The sequence below is a fragment of the Oryctolagus cuniculus genome, chromosome 1, assembly GCF_051225735.1.
Source record: "Oryctolagus cuniculus isolate XC-2025 breed Fujian yellow rabbit chromosome 1, ASM5122573v1, whole genome shotgun sequence".
Taxonomy (NCBI): domain Eukaryota; kingdom Metazoa; phylum Chordata; class Mammalia; order Lagomorpha; family Leporidae; genus Oryctolagus; species Oryctolagus cuniculus.
In genome coordinates this window covers 186,548,687-186,565,781 of record NC_142867.1, presented here as the reverse complement: position 1 = coordinate 186,565,781, position 17,095 = coordinate 186,548,687, and the positions used below count along the sequence as shown (strand labels likewise).

General features: G+C 37.5%; 1 long non-coding RNA gene across 1 annotated transcript in view; it reads left to right on the top strand.

The window, feature by feature from the left end:
• The window catches only part of LOC149128791 (uncharacterized), a 68,761-nt gene extending 60,145 nt beyond the window's left edge, over window positions 1-8,616 (top strand). Inside the window, exon 3 of the long non-coding RNA XR_016213795.1 lies at window positions 8,354-8,616. This is a non-coding gene — a long non-coding RNA (uncharacterized LOC149128791). The remainder of the gene's footprint in view (window positions 1-8,353) is intronic.
• The last annotated feature ends 8,479 nt before the right edge of the window (window positions 8,617-17,095 follow it).

Below are 17,095 nucleotides of genomic sequence, written 5' to 3'. Positions count from 1 at the left end.
AATAAGCTAGACGCAGAAAGACAAATATTGCATGACCTCAGCTCGTATGTGGAATCTAAAAATGTTGAACTCATGGAAAAATAGATTAGAAGGATGGTCAGGGAATGAGGGAAATGGGGAAATGTTGGTCAAAGGATACAAAATTTCAATTACAAGATGGATAAGTTGTACAGATATAATGAATAACCTGTACAGCTAATAATAAGGTAATTGAAAATCACTAAGACAGTAAACCTTAAGTATGTAGATATGTTTATTAACTTATCTATGTAAATCATTTCACAAAGTATATGTGTATCATGACATACATTTGTGCATTTTGCATATGTGCAGTGCTTATCAGTTATAATTAATACAGCTGAAAAATAAAGATAAAGAATAATTTCAGTAGAATTCTAAAATTGAGTCAACTAGTAACTGAAATAACATTCCTGTCAAATTGAACATTTCGCATTGTAGGAAGCCTTGAGCAATTGGGCATCAATTTCTCTAAATGGTTCTATGTCCTCCTTATTTATCTGCAACATTTCTGGCAGTTTATGTGGTATCAGGATGTAAAAGAGGCCTGAAAATAGAGGGTCATTTTACCAAGGCCTCTATAGATACTGATCTTTTTCCAGGTAGAGAGTAATGTTTTGTTAGATCAATGACAGTCCATTAAGGGCAAATGTGCCATCTGAGTTTACCACGCACTAAGAGATAGAGAATTTTTCTATATATTGAATGATAAGAGTACACCAGAAGCAGGAACTTCGAAATTTCTTCTTATGATATCTAGGTTTGAATAAAGTGGTATAGGAGTCATTCATTTAAAAAAAGAGAATTATAGCCAAGATAAATCATTTTGAAGATGTGAATGCTTAGCATTTTTAAGGACTAGAGTAATAAATGCATATAGATTTCTAAATATTATGAATTACCCTCTAATAAAATACTGTAGGTTATTGATATCAAACTTAAAAGCTAACAAACATTTACATATTACAATTTTCCATTTTCACAAGTTTGTTCAGTTTGCTCATAAATTTGAACTCTTGGCAATCTGAAATAATGATTGAGCTTATATTATAGCTTATTTAGAAGGTTGGATTTTTCTTTCGAATGTAACATTAAAATCTTGTCAAGCATCTTTAAAATAGAAAAGCAAAGCAAACAAACAAAAAGAAAAACATCGAAAACCTCACACGCTTTTCCCAGAAATGGGCTGTTAAAGAATAAACGTATTGGGGCTGGTATTGTGGCGTAGGGAATTGACCTGCCATCTGGGATACCAGCATCCCATATGGGCACTGGTTTGAGTCCTGGCTGCTCCACTTCTGATCCATCTCTCCACTAATGAGGTTGAGAAAGCAGTGGAAGATGGCCCAAGAGCCTGGGCTCCTGCCGCCCATGTGGGACACCAGGATGGAGTTCTAGGTGCATGGCTTCTGCCTGGCCCAGCCCTGGCTCTTGTGGTCATTTTGGGAGTGAGCCAGTAGATGGAAGATTTCTCTGTCTCTCCTCTTTCTGTAATTCTGTCTTTTAAATAAATACATCTTTTTAAAAAGGAAAGAAATGAATATAAAGAGAAGAAAAAGTAAAAGGGTGAGAAATGTTCTCAGATAATAAATCATTTGTTAATACTTCAGAAATATAGATGGAGTAGGCTGCCTAAATCCAGAAACAATTTTTTTTCATCTTATAATAAAGATTTCTGGGGCCGGCACTGTGGCATAATAGGTTAAGAATCTGCCTGCAGTGCTGGCATCCCACATGGGCAATGGTTCGAGTCTTGCTGCTACATTTCTGATCCAGCTCCCTGCTGATGGCCTGGGAAAGCAGTAGAAGATGGCCCACACGCTTGGTCCCCTGCACCCGCTTGGGAGACCTGAAAGAAGCTCATTGGCTTTGCTCTAGCTGTTGCAGCCATCAGGGGGAGTGAACCAGCGGATGGAAGACCTCTCTCTCTGTCCCTCTGTCTGTAACTCTGCCTCTCAAGTAAATAAATAAATCTCTAAAAACAACTAAATAAATAAAATAAAGATTTCTTTGGATTCTAATTATGTTCTTTAAGCTTATTGGAACTAATCAAATAAATTAAGTAACATAACAATATTATGAAAATAGTTTTATTTTTCTAAAGAATGCTTCGTTACTAGCAGTACTCTTGTACTACCTGAGGACTCTCCTGCAAGTTTACAGAAAATGTGTGTTATGAAAAGATTGCGTGGATTTCAAAATTTTTTAGTACCTGAAATTATCTTTGAATTCCATTTCCATGAACTTTTTGAAGTCCCCTTATATTGCAATCACAATTATGGGTATCGATATAAGAAACAGTACCCATCTTATACCACCTTAAACATTAAAAAAAAACTGCTTTCTTGTTTCTTTTTGAAATAAATCGATATTTTCAGCTAAGTTTTACAACCCAAATATGTTTACTTTTTCTTTCGCATTTAAGCTATATGTAATCTTTAAAATAATATGCACTAATAATTTAATTATAAACAATATAGGAAAATTCAAATTATATGTTTGAATATAAACAAAGGAGAAAGGTAAGCATATAGAGATCAAAAGAGATGACTACTAGGCATGCTTGAGTTCTTTTTAAAGATTTATTTATTTATTTGAAAGGCAGTTACAGAGAGAGAGAGAGAGAGAGAGCGCTTCCATCTGCTTGTTCACTCTCCAAATGACTGCAACAGCTAGACCTGAGCTAAGGCAAAGCCAGGAGCCAGGAGCTTCCTCTGGGTCTCCTATGCGGGTGTAGGGGCCTATGGACTTGGAGCATCCTCCACTGCTTTCCCAGGTGCATCACCAAGGAGCTGTATCAGAAGCAGAGCAGCCAGGACTTGAACTGCTGCCCGTGTGAGACACTGGTGCTGCAGGTCTGAGCTTTAACCCATGGAGCCACAGCGCTGGCCCAGGTTTCTTGAATTTGGCATAGAAAATAAACATTGAAAATCATATTTTTATTCTCACTAGAGGTGATAATTTGTTTAAAAAAATTAGGACTAATTTTTTTCTTCTTTTAAAAAATGCTTATGTGTTTTTATTCCTTTGAAAGGCAGAGTGACATACTCATGTACACACACAGACACATATATATACACACACACAGCTTCCATCCACTGGCTCTCTTCCCCCAAATGCCCACATCAGCCAGAATTGTGCCAGACTAAACCTGGGGGCTAGGAACTCCATCTAGGTCTCCACTTGAGTGGCAAAAATGCAAGTACTTGAGCTGTCATTTGCTGCCTCCTGGGGTACATTGTTAGCAGGAAAGGAGATCAGAAGTGTCAATGGGACTACACCCCAGACACTGCGATGTGCAGTGCGGGCCTACCAAAGGGTGCCTTAACTTGCTGTGCTGCTACACCAGCGCCCAGAGTCCTCTAATGTTGAGTGAAAACTGACAGCATTTTTGAGACTTTGTAGTCATTATTTTGAACCATATGCATCCACATTTGAATGGAAAAGATTGAATCTTCATTACAGAAGATGAGCTCACAGAATCCAGAATATTTAGTATTTAAATCTGCTCTAGTTTGTTCTATTACTTCTAAAATTGTCTCATATTTGATTAATAGAAATTTTTGAATTGGTTTTCTTGACTTTTTGGCATAATCTTAGTGGTCTTTAATAATAAACTTGTTTTCTGGTGTGACGAGGTTTCTTACATTGGATTTGGAGTCACTTATTTCTACTCCCTCAGTTGCCTTGCTTCCTTTAATGATGAAAAGTTTTTTTTTTTCTTTTTCTTTCTTTTCTTTCTTTCTTTTTTTTTTTTTTTTTTTGACAGGCAGAGTGGACAGTGAGAGAGAGAGACAGAGAGAAAGGTCTTCCTTTGCCGTTGGTTCACCCTCCAATGGCTGCCGCAGCCGGCGCGCTGCAGCCGGCGTACCGTGCTGATCTGATGGCAGGAGCCAGGTACTTATCCTGGTCTCCCATGGGGTGCAGGGCCCAAGCACCTGGGCCATCCTCCACTGCACTCCCTGGCCACAGCAGAGAGCTGGCCTGGAAGAGGGGCAACCGGGACAGAATCTGGCGCCCCGACCGGGACTAGAACCCGGTGTGCCAGTGCCGCAAGGCAGAGGATTAGCCTAGTGAGCCGCGGCGCCGGCCTAATGATGAATAGTTTTAAGAGATCATAATTGTGATTTGCAATTGCTGTGATTTATTTCTTTGTGTAGATATTTATTTAATTCTTCAAAGAAGAATTACTGGATCAATATTTTTGTCTTTTTATCTTAAACTATTTTAAATTATATAATAAAGTTTAGAGTCCAATGAGCACTATAGATTTAACAATTTTAAATAATTTGCATACTCGTTTTATGCATAAATGTTGTATCATATGCACATACATACATATAATATATACATATATAATACATATACACATCCATACTATTTTTTTTCAAATCAAGAGTGGCATAGTAGTATTGCATAATGTGGAATTCTGATAAATATCATTAAGTGAGGACAGAAGAGTATAATTTTTTTTTAAAGATTTGTTCATTTTAACATCTGAGTTACACAGAGAGAGTAGGAGAGGCAGAGAGAGAGAGAGAGAAAGAGAGTCTTCCATCTGCTGGTTCACTCCCTAATTGGCTGCAATGGCTGGAGCTGCGCTGATCTGAAGCCAGGAGCCAGGAGCCTCTTTCTAGTCTCCCACGTGGATGCAGGGGCCCAAGGACTTGGGCCATCTTCTCCTGCTTTCCCAGCCCATAGCAGAGAGCTGGATTCAAAGTGGAGCAACCGGGATTTGAACTGGTGCCCACATGGGATGCTGGCACTGCAGGCGGTGGCTTTACCTGCTATACCACAGCACTGGCCCCTTATTTTGTAAGAGGCATAATTCGGTGAAGATAACACTTATACACCAAATAGTACATATACAGTTTTCTATATTTATATCTACATTAACTTCCATATATGAAATAAAATATGTGGTATTTGTCTTTCTGGGTCTGGCTTAAGGCAATTAGCATTAAGTATCTCCTCTAATTCCTTCCATATTGCTGAAAATGTCAGAATTTCATTTTGTTGGATTATACATAATTATACAATGTGTATCTATACTGCATTTCCCTGATCCATTCAGCCATTGATGGACATCTAGGCTGATTCCACATCTTTGCTACTGTGGGTAGTGATGTGAATGGACATAAGAGTGAAGCTATTTCTTTCACATGCTGATTTCCTTTCTTTTGAGTATATCCCCATAGAGGAGATAGCTGGGTCATATAGTCATTCTATTTTTTTTTTGAGGAATCTCCATATATATGTAGTAATGACTCTAGTGGTCTTTGATGCATTTGGAGCTGATATTGGTATAGGGCATAAGTAAAGTTCTGCATGTGGGAATTCAGTTTCCCCAACATCATTTTTTGAAAAGATGGTTCTTTTTCTAGGGAGTGTTGTCAGCACCTTTGTCAAAGATCAATTGATTGTAGATGCAAAGATTTGTTTCTGGCATTTCTATTCTGTTCCATTGGTCTTTGTATCTATTATTCTACCAGTACCACACTGTTTTGGTTATAATAGCCCTCTATTATGTTTTGGACTCTGATATTGTGATACCTCCAGCTTTGTTCTTTTTGCTCAAGATTAATTTGGTTATTTGGGATGTTCTGTTTTTCCATATGAATTTTAGGATTTTTTCATTGGTATTGTTAGGAGAATTGCACTTAATCTGGAAGTTGCTTTAAGCAATATGGACATTTCAATAATATCAGTTTTTGCTATCAAAGAACAAGGGAACTCTTTCCATTTTTTTTGTGCGTGTATTCAATATCTTTTTGAGTGTTTCTTAAAGATTTATTTATTTGAAAGGCAAAATGAGAGAGAGAGAGAGAGAGAGAGAGAGAGGTCTTCCATCTGCTGCTTTACTCTGCAAATGGCTGCAACAGCCAGCCAGGTCTGGGCCAGGCTGAAGCCAGGAGCCAGCAACTCCGTTTCGTTCTCCAACATGGGTAGCAGGGTTCCAAGTACTTGGGCCATCTTCCACTGCCTTCCCAGATACATTAGCTGGATCAGAAGCAAAGTAGCCCAAACTTACACCCATCAGAAGCAGTGGCTTAACTTACTGTGACAAAGCTTGCCCCTCATTAGTGTTTTGTGATTTTCATTGTATAGGTCTTTCACATCCTTACTTGAATTTATCCCAGTTTATTTAATTTTTTGTAGTTATTGTGGATGAGAGTACTTACAAGTTCTTTCTCAGGAAGATCGTTGCTGGTGTGTATAAATATACTACTTTTTTTTTTTTTTTTACTTTGTTTTGTATGCTGCAACTTGCATTCACTTATCAGCTTGAGAGCTTAAGAGCCTCTTGGTGGAATCTTTATGGTTCTCTAACCATGGAATCATGTCATGTGCAAACAGGGATAATTTGACAACCTCCTTTCCTATTTCTATGCCTCTTTTTGCTTTCTCTTGCCACCCAAATGGGAGACCATTATGGAGTTTCTGGCTCTGCCTTTGTCCTGGCCTAGCCTTGGCAGTTGCAGGCATTGGGGGAATGAAGGAAGGGATGAAAGATTCTCTCTCTCTCCCTCTCCTTCTCTCCTTCTCCCCCCGCCTTTCTCTCTCCCTCTCTCCCCCTCTCCCTCCCACCTCCCCTCTCTGTCTGATGCTCTGCTTCCAAATAAATTAATTTTAAAAAGCCCTGAGTGCTTTTGCATTCAGGAGCTTATACATTTACAATGGTAACAACTTCTTGTTGAATTGATCCCTTGAATATTTTGTAGTAACTTTGTCCCTTTTAGCAATTTTTGTCTTAAAGTTTATTTTATCTGATAGAAATATAGCTACTCCTATTTCCATTGACATAGAACATGTTTTTGTATCCCTTCACTTTTGGAATGTGTATGTCTTTGCTGGTGAAGGACATTTCTTATAGGCAGCATGTTTTTGGATCTTTTTTTTTTTTTTAAATTATTCAGTCAGTTTGTATCTTTTAATTGATGACTTAGTTCATTTACATTTAGGCTATTTTTGATAAATAATGACTTGACCTTGTTATTTTTCCTTTAAGATTTCTTTTCTTATTTTTTTAATATTCTTTGTTATTTCACTGGTAGGTTTCATACTTTCATACCCTTTGATGATAAGGTGGTATCAATGAGGTCTTCTTTGCTTGAATCCACACTGTTATTGCCATTTAAAAAAATCATGATTTTATAAAGAAAAATTAAGTAATTAAGTACTTGCATTATTTTATTAACTTTTCTTTGTTAGCAAGTTTACATTAATTATTAGTATTTATCAGTTTTTTTATATTTTATGAACTGCTGTTCATGTTTTTAGTTTGTTGCATTCTTTCTTCATATGCCAATAATAGCTCCTCTTGCCTCATAACTATCCTTTAAAAGGATTCTTAAATGTGGAAGCGGTGTTCTGTCTTTCTATGATTCCTGATTACATTGAATATTACTTATTAAGCAAATATTTATTAAATGTATATCCTTTGCCACATCGCAAATATGCATTGAGTGTCTTCTAGGAGCTGATGATTAGAATCCAATTTTCATGGGAATACAAAAAATGTTATGCTTTTATAAAACTACTTGTAGAAGAAAGCATTTTTATATATAATTTTAAAAATAAATATTTCAATTCAGTTAACGTTTGTTTCATCCTTATTTCCAAATAATTTACATTTAAATCACAACATGATGTGATTTAAAATGCTTAATAACTTTCAGCATTTACAACTACTTAACTGAAATTAAAGTATTAGAATTTCATTTCTTTTTTAAAAAATTTATTTATTTATTTGAAAGTCAGAGTTACACAAAAAGAGGAAGAGACAAAGACATGGAGATGCCTTCTCTCCATTGCTTCACTCCCCAGATGGCCTGAACAACCAGAGGAGGGCCAGGTCAAAGCCAGAAGTCAAGAGCTTCTACCAAGTCTCCCATAAGGCTGGCAATCACTTAGGTCATCTTCTGCTGCTTTTCCCAGGCCATTAGCAGGGAGCTGGATTGGAAGTGGAGCAGCCAGAACACAAACCTGCACCCATATGGGATGCTGGCATCACAGGAGGCAGCTTTATTGGCTATGCCACAATGCTGGTCCCAGAATTTCATTTCTTTAGGTGAAATATTACTTCTTGTTATGAAAATAAACTTTAAAATAGGTTTAGTTATTGCTATATAAAGCCTATTGTGTAATTATTCTGGTTACATAGTAAGAATGAATACTACTCTGCATTGCTATATATAATATATATATCTCCATTTGAAAATAATATTTAATATATGTCTGCAACTCTTGCAATAGTCAACACTGGTAGAATTTTAACATATGAAGAGATATTGTTTATTTTATTTACCTTTTAAAATATTTTTTTATTTGAAAGAATTATACAGGGAGAAGAAGAAACAGAGACAGAAAATCTTCCATCCAGGTGTTCACTCCCCAGATGACCACAATGGCCAGGGCTGGACCAGGCCAAAGCCAGCAGCCAGGAGCTTTCTCCAGTTCTCCCACATGGGCACAGGGGCCTAAGCACGTGGTTATCCTCTGCTGCTTTCCCAAGCACATTAGCAGGGAGATGGATTGGAAGTAGAGCATCTATACCACAATGCCAGCCCCAGTATTGTTTATTTTTTAAAAACGCTTTGCTTAACTAACCTAAAAATTTAAGACACAAAAATTAGAAATGAGTTTTTAGCATTAAATAAAATGTCTTGAATTATTTTTGGATATTCATGACTTTTATTACATGCTTTATAAAATTCCATTCAGAGTAGTCAAAAATCTGTATCCAAAAATAAAAAAGCTGCACTGACCTCAGCCACAGAAAGATACCAGATAAACAAAGGAGGGACCCTATTCTGGAGGGATTGACTAAGAACTTTTTGGTGGAGGATGAACAGAAGAGAACAGGGACTCCATGTAGCAGCCACAAAGGCAGACACACAGACACACTGCCAACAGCCTCTTTTGTATCTCTACGGCCGGCTGCTGGCTGGGAAGGACCATCTTCCCAGGGCAAGGGGAGAAGAAGCTGTTGTGATAGCCACCAAGGGTGGTTTTTACTGAGGGAGAATTCCACAGTCTCCTCTGGCTTCAATCTGACCTGGGTAGCTGGTGGGGGTCTGGAAGATGACTTTTCCCTGTGAAGGGAGGCCACATCGCCTCTCTCTCCTCCCACCACCAAAGTGCCAGACTCAATTTGCTGAGGTGGATCAGCAACCAAACTCTGTCTTGACTTGGAGAGCAGTGGTCTGTTCTGCAGCCAGGGGCTACTGGGGGTGGGAATGGGGCAGCTTGCAAGGTGTGGACTGGACCCCCGTACCCAGTGACTGTGGGGGTACTGGACACAGGCCTCAGAGCAGAGAAGGTCATGGATTGTGGCTGGATTCCTACACACTCACCCAATCTGACTTTGGAGACTCAAAGCTCATTGCACGCTAGGGGCAGAGCTTGCAGAGGGGTTGGGGTACGCAGGGCAAAGTATTTCAGTGGTCTGTACAGTGCATACCTGTGAGTGAGGGGGGTGAGCTGGCACCATGAGCTCAAACTAGACTGTAAATCAGCTGATTCACCATGGCACAGAGAAGGGCTGGGGCTGTGAACATACTAGCCAGCTCCAACAGTCCATCCCCTGCTGGCGATAACCAGAGCTGCTCTACCACACCTACTTGGATGTCACTCTGAACTCTTGCCCCACCCACAATCAGAAGCTAGAACTTTTTTGGCCCTACCAAACCCCTGGAGCTCAAGTGTAAACCTTAGTTACTCCACCAAGTTCCGGAATCACATTTCCAGGGAATAAAGCCTACAGAAATAATAATAATAAATCCTCCAGAGGAGACAGTAGTAAGAGATAACTCACACGTGCAAAAATCAATATAGAAACACAAAAGGAAGGCAATATGTTTCCCCAAAAGGAACACAATAATTCATCAATATTGGATTGTGAAGATGGGGAGACTGATGGAATGTCTGAAAAAGAATTTAAAAGAATTATTGTAAGAGAAAAAATTAAATGAAATAAAGAACTAAGAACAGGGGCCAGTGCTGTGTTGTGGTGGGTGGGGCCTCTGCTGCAGCACCAGCATCCCATATAGAAGCTGGTTCTAGCCCTGGCTGCTCCTCTTCCATTGCAACTCTGTGCTGTGGCCTGGGAGGGCAGTGGAGGATGGCCTAAGTGTTTGGGCCCCTGCACCCATGTGGGAGTCCTGGAGGGGGCTCCTGACTTCTGACTTTGGATTGGCTCAGCTCTGGCTGTGGGGCCATTTGGTAAGTGAGCCTGTGGATGGAGGACCTTTCTCTTTGTCTCTCCCTCTCTCTCTCTGTGGCTCTGCCTCGCAAAAAAACAAATAAAAAAGAATTCAATACATGTCATGGGCAAGGAATTCTGCAAAGTAATGGAGATATTTAAAAGAAATAATCAGAAATATTAGAAATGAAGTATTCAATAAGAAAAATAAAGTAAACTGGAAAACATTAACGCCAGATTGATGAGGCAGAAGAAAAACTACCCAATCCAGAAGACAGGTTTTTTGAAATAGAGAAAAAGAAGAAAAATTAGAAAGACTTAAAATGATACTCAGGATCTATGGGATACCATCAAACAATGAAATACATGAGTCTTAGGAGTTCCAGGGCCGGCGCCACGGCTCACTAGGCTAATCCTCCACCTTGCGGCGCCGGCACACCAGGTTCTAGTCCCGGTTGGGGCGCCGGATTCTGTCCCGGTTGCCCCTCTTCCAGGCCAGCTCTCTGCTGTGGCCAGGGAGTGCAGTGGAGGATGGCCCAAGTGCTTGGGCCCCGCACCCCATGGGAGACCAGGAGAAGTACCTGGCTCCTGCCATCGGATCAGCGCGGTGCACCGGCCACAGCGCACTGGCCGCGGCGGCCATTGAAGGGTGAACCAATGGCAAAAGGAAGACCTTTCTCTCTGTCTCTCTCTCTCACTGTCCACTCTGCCTGTCAAAAAAAAAAAAAGTTCTAGAAAATATGGAACAAAAGAATGTTCTAAAAACCTATTTAGTGAATTAATAGTAGAAAGTTTCCCAAATTTGGAGAGAGGTATAGACATTTAAGTACAGAAAGAGCATAGAACCCTAAATGGGCACGATGAGAAAATATCCTTACAATGACACATTATAGTCAAACTTTCAAAAGTAAAGCATAAAGATAATAACCTGAAATTTGTAAGAAACACCAGATCACCTTAAAAGAAACTCCCGTAAGATTGACAGCTCATTTCTCAACAGGAACCTGCATAGTAGGAGAGAAAGAAGAGATACAGTTCAAGTCCCAAAATTTAAAAAAAAAATGCCAAACCAGAATACTTTATCTGGCCAAGGTCTCATTCATAAATGAAGGTGAAATAAAGACCTTACAAGGCAAGCAATAATGACAAAAATTTGTAACCACCTGGCCAGTCTTATAAATGATAATTAAAGATGTGCTACACACAGAATCAGAGAGAGTTAATCAGCATCATGAAAAAATTGTGAAGGCAGAAAATCTAATAAAAAAGGAGATGCAAAACAAACAATAGAAATACTTATGAAAAATGGCAGGACCAAGTCATTACTTATCAATAATAACCTTGTAACTAAATGGACTAAGTTCTGAAATTAAAAGATGCAACTAACTGAATGGATAAAACAAGACCCATCTATTTGCTGTCTATGAGAAACACACTTCACCAATAAAGATATACGTGAACTGAAAATGAAAGGGTGTAAAAAGATATTCCATGCAAATTAAAATAATGAGTAGGAGTAGCTATACTAGTAGCAGACAAAATACATTTTAAGACAAAAACTGTTAAAAGAGACAAAGAAGGTCATTATTTACTAATTATGGGTTCAATTCAACAAGAAAATGTGACTACAGTGAATGTATATGCATCCAATGCTAGGGCACCCAGTTTTATAAAACAAGTGGAAATGGATATAACCAGACACATTACCCCAAGACAATCATAATGGGGACTTCAACAACCTACTGTCTTCAATAGGCAGATCAATCAGACAAAAATGTCGACAAAGAAACCAAAGGATAGACCACATACTAGACCATAAAAGAAGTCTCAACAAATTAAAAAAAAACTGAAATCATGTATCTTTTCTGATCACAATGGAATAAAGCTGGAAATTAAGAACAAAAGAAACTCTAGAAAATATACGAGGACACGGAAAATGAAGAACATGTTCTTGAATGAACAGTGAATCAAAAAAGAAATCAAAAGGGAAATAAAAAATCCTTGGAAGAAATTAAAATGAAAACAAAACATATCAAAACCTATGGGATACAGCAAAATCAATGTTAACAGGAAAGTTTATAGCAATAAGTGCCTACATCAAAAGTTGGAAAGGTATCAAATAAATGATCTCACAATGCATTTTGGGGACCTAGAAAAACAAGAACAAACCAAACCAAAAGTTAGTAAGAGGAAAGAAATAATAAAGATTAGAGGCTAAATAAACAAAACAGAAATAGAACTATACAAATGATCAGTGAAATTAAGAGCTTTTTTTTGAAGAAATACATAAAATTGATAAACCATTGACCTAGCTAAAAATGTGAATACCCAAATTAATAAAACCAGAGAAAACAAAGAAAGATGGTACAGTTGATAATACAGACACAAGGAATCATTGGGAATTGTTAAGAAAGCTATTTACCAACAAATTGGAAAATCTAGAAGAAGTGATAGATAAAATTTACCAAAATGGAGGCACAAATCATACAAAATCTGAACAGAGCAATGACCAAAACCAAAACTGAGACTAAGTAATAGAGAGCCTCCCAGTGAAGAAAAGACCAGGACTGGATAGCTTCACTGATGAATTCTACCAAAGCGTTAATGAAGAACTAACACCAATTTTTCTCAAACTATTCAAAACAATTGAAATAGAGGAAACACTTCCAAACTCATTCTATGAAGCCAGCATTGAATTAAATCCAAAACCAGAGAAAGACACAACAGGAAGAGAACTATAGACCAATATCTTAGATGAACATAGTTGCAAAAATCCTCAACACAATACTGGCAGATTTGATCCAAGAAAACATCCAAAAGATCACCCATGAGGACTGAGTGGGATTTATCCCAGGTAAGCAAATTATTACAGTGTTTTACATTATTGTTAAAGGAGTCAGCTAATAATAAGTGAGTTAATAGTAGAAACTTTGTTTTAAGAAACCATATAATTTTTGTAGAGAATCTTGAACCAGAAAAGAGAAAGTTAAGGTTAACCACAAAAAGAAATTATTTGTCATGGAGTGGGTATTTTGTGCAGCAGTTAAGATTCTAATTAAGATGGCTTCAGTCTTTTTTGCTTTTTTGTTTTTAAAGATTTATTTATTTTTATTGAGAGGCAGAGTTAGAGAGAGAGGGAGAGACAGAAAGGTCTTCCATCCTTTGGTTCACTCCCCAAATGGCCGCCACAGTTGGAGCTGAGCTGATCTGAAGCCAAGAGCTAGGAGTTTCTTCTGGGTCTTGCATGCAGGTGCAGGGGCCTGAGTACTTGGGCCACCTTCTACTGTTTTCCCAAGCCACATACAGAGAACTGGATTTGGAGAGGAGCAGCCAGGACATAAACCGGAATCCATATGGGGTGCTGGTGCTGCAGGCAAAGGCTTAACCCACCGACCACAGCGCTGGCCAGTGGCTTCATTCTTGAGTCTAGCTTCCTGATAATGTGCCCCTGGGAGGCATCAGATGACTGCTCAAGTACTTGGGTCCCTGTCACCCACATGAGAGATCTGGATTGAATTCCTGGCTCTTGGCTTCTACCTGATCCAGCCCTGGCTCTTTTAAGTATTTGGGGAATAACAAGCATATGTATTATCTCCTTTTGTCTGCCACTTTGTCTCTCTACCTTTTTACTAATAATGAAAAGTAAATATACATGTTAAAAATGAATGGTCCATCATCCCACTAACTGACCACCATATATTAAATCAACACATGTGTGAGTCATTTGCACTTTCAAATGAATTTTAAACTTTATAAATGAGCAAGAAATTGATATAAGCTATGTGCTCATTGAAAACATATAGAATGATTCTCAACATATAGGTAGTAGTATATCATTTTTTTTGGTTTTACTGTTTGATTCAGTAATATGCCAGGTGATTTTATGCTTGAGCCATAAACATCTTCAAGTATTTCTTAAAATGATGGAAAACACTAAATATGACCCATTGTCATGTGAAAATATACAATGTTATAAACTACTTAGTTTTTGCTACTTTCTGTGCAGTTGCCAATTAAGATTTAGTCTCATATGTGCGAATGTACAAATCTATTTTTCATCGTACAAGATGAGTGATGCTTGCATCCCCAAAACTTCAGGCTCAAGAAAAATGTGTTTTAAATGTGTTTTCTTAATGCTATACAGCTGGTTCAGGGATTTTGTTGCTTTCAACTCTATCCTCAACTCCCTTCTCACTGAAAGTACATCTTCAGTTATTAAAGAGAGAATATGAATAAAATGTCAGTTTTTAAAATCCCCAAAGCTATAAAGATCTACATTATCTAATAAATAAAGGAGGAAAAAATCACATGGAAAACTATAGAAATAAAGCAAATGTTAACTATTTTTATAATTCCTTAGTGATATACTACTATCAAAGTCACAGCAAGTGAAAACACCAACTAACAACATCTGAATCATCAGTGCAGAAGATCTATAAAGAAAGGAATTGGAGCTCTGGATTCCTGTTAGTAAAATTTTGCAATTGCCCAAGCAACTGATGAGAATGAGCAGAGAAACAGCAATGTTGTTTTGAATAAAGAGAATAGAACATATTAGCAAAAATACTTTAGGCAGGAGGTGATATTGTTTGATATCAATAGGCTGTGTTGGTTGTAAAAATATTGAAATCCTTCTATATACTTTGGTAAATAGCTACTGTCCCAAGCCCACAACTATTTTACTCAGCTCATCATCTGAATGTTCTCAATCTCCCTATGATCCAGGAACTGTAGGTTCAAGGAATCTTTAGCAAGGGGAATTCCCAGTACCGCTCTAGCCACCACACAGGGCATTCTCTCTGATACTTTGTCCAGGTTGCTAAAGATTTTTAATATCTCTCCTATCTTTAAGAGATAACATTAATAGGATATGGCAAGTAGTTCTTACAGAGACTGAGGGGAAAAATAGAAGATAGTGTTTGTCACACATTGCTGAGTAACTGGGTGGATTTTGCTCTACAGGATGATGTAAGAGAAAAGCTACTTTTGGAGGATGGAAACAAAGAGATTGGATTCTATTTTGTTACAATGAATTTGAATTATCCATGATGATATTATAGGGCAATCGGGTGTGAATACAGGTTCTGAATTCAGAAAAGCTGTATGGTTAGAGTAAAATATTTGGATATCATCAGTGTATAGGTAGTTGTTATGTGTGAGGATGAAGTTACCTAAGATGAACTCATTATTGTACAGTTATACATATATGTGTTGCAACATATAGATGTTACAATTATTAGTCATTAAAGCTATAATATACACACACTTTATATATATATATGTGTGTATATATATATATATATATAGATGGTATTTTCAGACAAAGACTTTCGTGAAGAGAAGGCCATTATATAGTATAAACTAAGGTAATTTTTTTCTTTGTGACTATCTATACATCCTAAAATTATTTGGTTCTTATATTTTTGTGTCATAAGGATTCTGTGTACATATACCAATAAGTCTGATTAAAAATAAGGAAAATCTGGCATTTTCTTTAATTAATAACACGGACTAGAAACTAAATATTTACTCCATGACAGAGATTATTGCAAGTTTAATATTCATAGCAATCTTCTGAAGTAATTGCATTGCCTCTATTTAAATTCTAAGGAAACCAGGTCCCAAGGGAATTATGTCACTTGCTAATGATCTCCCACCACCAGTGAAAGTGAATTGAAATTAGAAATGATTGCCTGAATGCAAAGACAATGTTCTTAACTTTATTTCTGCTCTGCTTTGTAGAAAATTGACATTAAATTTGTCCAAGTCAAGCAATTGTTAAAAATAATCAAGATATTGATTGTAAAGGTAGAAAGTATTTCTGAGTCCATTTTCTTCTGTAGCTATTGAAGATGATGAACAAGCTACTCTCCACCATTACTTTGTATGTCCTTTCCTGCTTTTTTTTCCTTTACTAAAATTTTGATATATCTTTTAATTGGTGTGTTTTTTATAGTTTTATGTGAATAAAGGTAGACATCTTTCTTATTCATCCTACTCAGCAATTGGTATGCAATTTCAGTGTGAAGCATGTCTCTCTCCAATTCTAGAATATTCTTAGATAATACCTCTTCAATGATATTTTCCATCATCAATTCTTCTCTTCTTCTGCAATCCCTAGTGGTTTACTTTTGAACCTATGAATTTATTCAACGTGTCTCTTAGCAAGATTTCCCTATCTTTAATATAATGCATTTTATTTTAATGAGATACTGTTTAGTATGCACAATTTGAAAAGCTAATTTTTATTATTTTCTTTTTTCTGTGGAGAATTCATCTACTGATTGATTTTATTAACTGATTTCCTTAATACTAGTTTTACTCATGTATTTTACTTTTCACCAAAAAAAATCAATTTTTCTTCCTTTCTTTTTCTTTTATAAAGATTTGTTTATTTATTTGAAAGTCAGTGTTACACAGGAGAAGAAGAGTCAGAGAGAGAAAGAGACCTTCTATCCACTTGTTCACTCACCAAATGACTGCAATGGTCAGGGCTGGGCAAGGCTGAACCCAGAAGCCTGGAATTTCAGCCCAGTCCCCCATGTGGGTGGCAGGAGCCCCAGCACTTGGACCATCTTCTACTGCTTCCCTAGGTGCATTAGCAGGAAAGTGGATCAGAAGCAGAGCGGACGAGGCTTGGACTGGCACTCTGGTTTGGGATGCTGATACTGCAAACTTCAGCTTAACCCACTGCACCACAACACCAGCCCATTTTCCTTTCTTTTCTTATTTTTTCTTCCTCTTTGCTCAGAGTTTACAGTGTCTAACAGTTAGGTCCGTGTTTCTTCATGTCTTTAAAGAGATACCAGTGCACATCTAGGTCAGACTTTGAAAGCTCAGAGTCAGGACCTTGTTTCATGTGTTCATCTACCA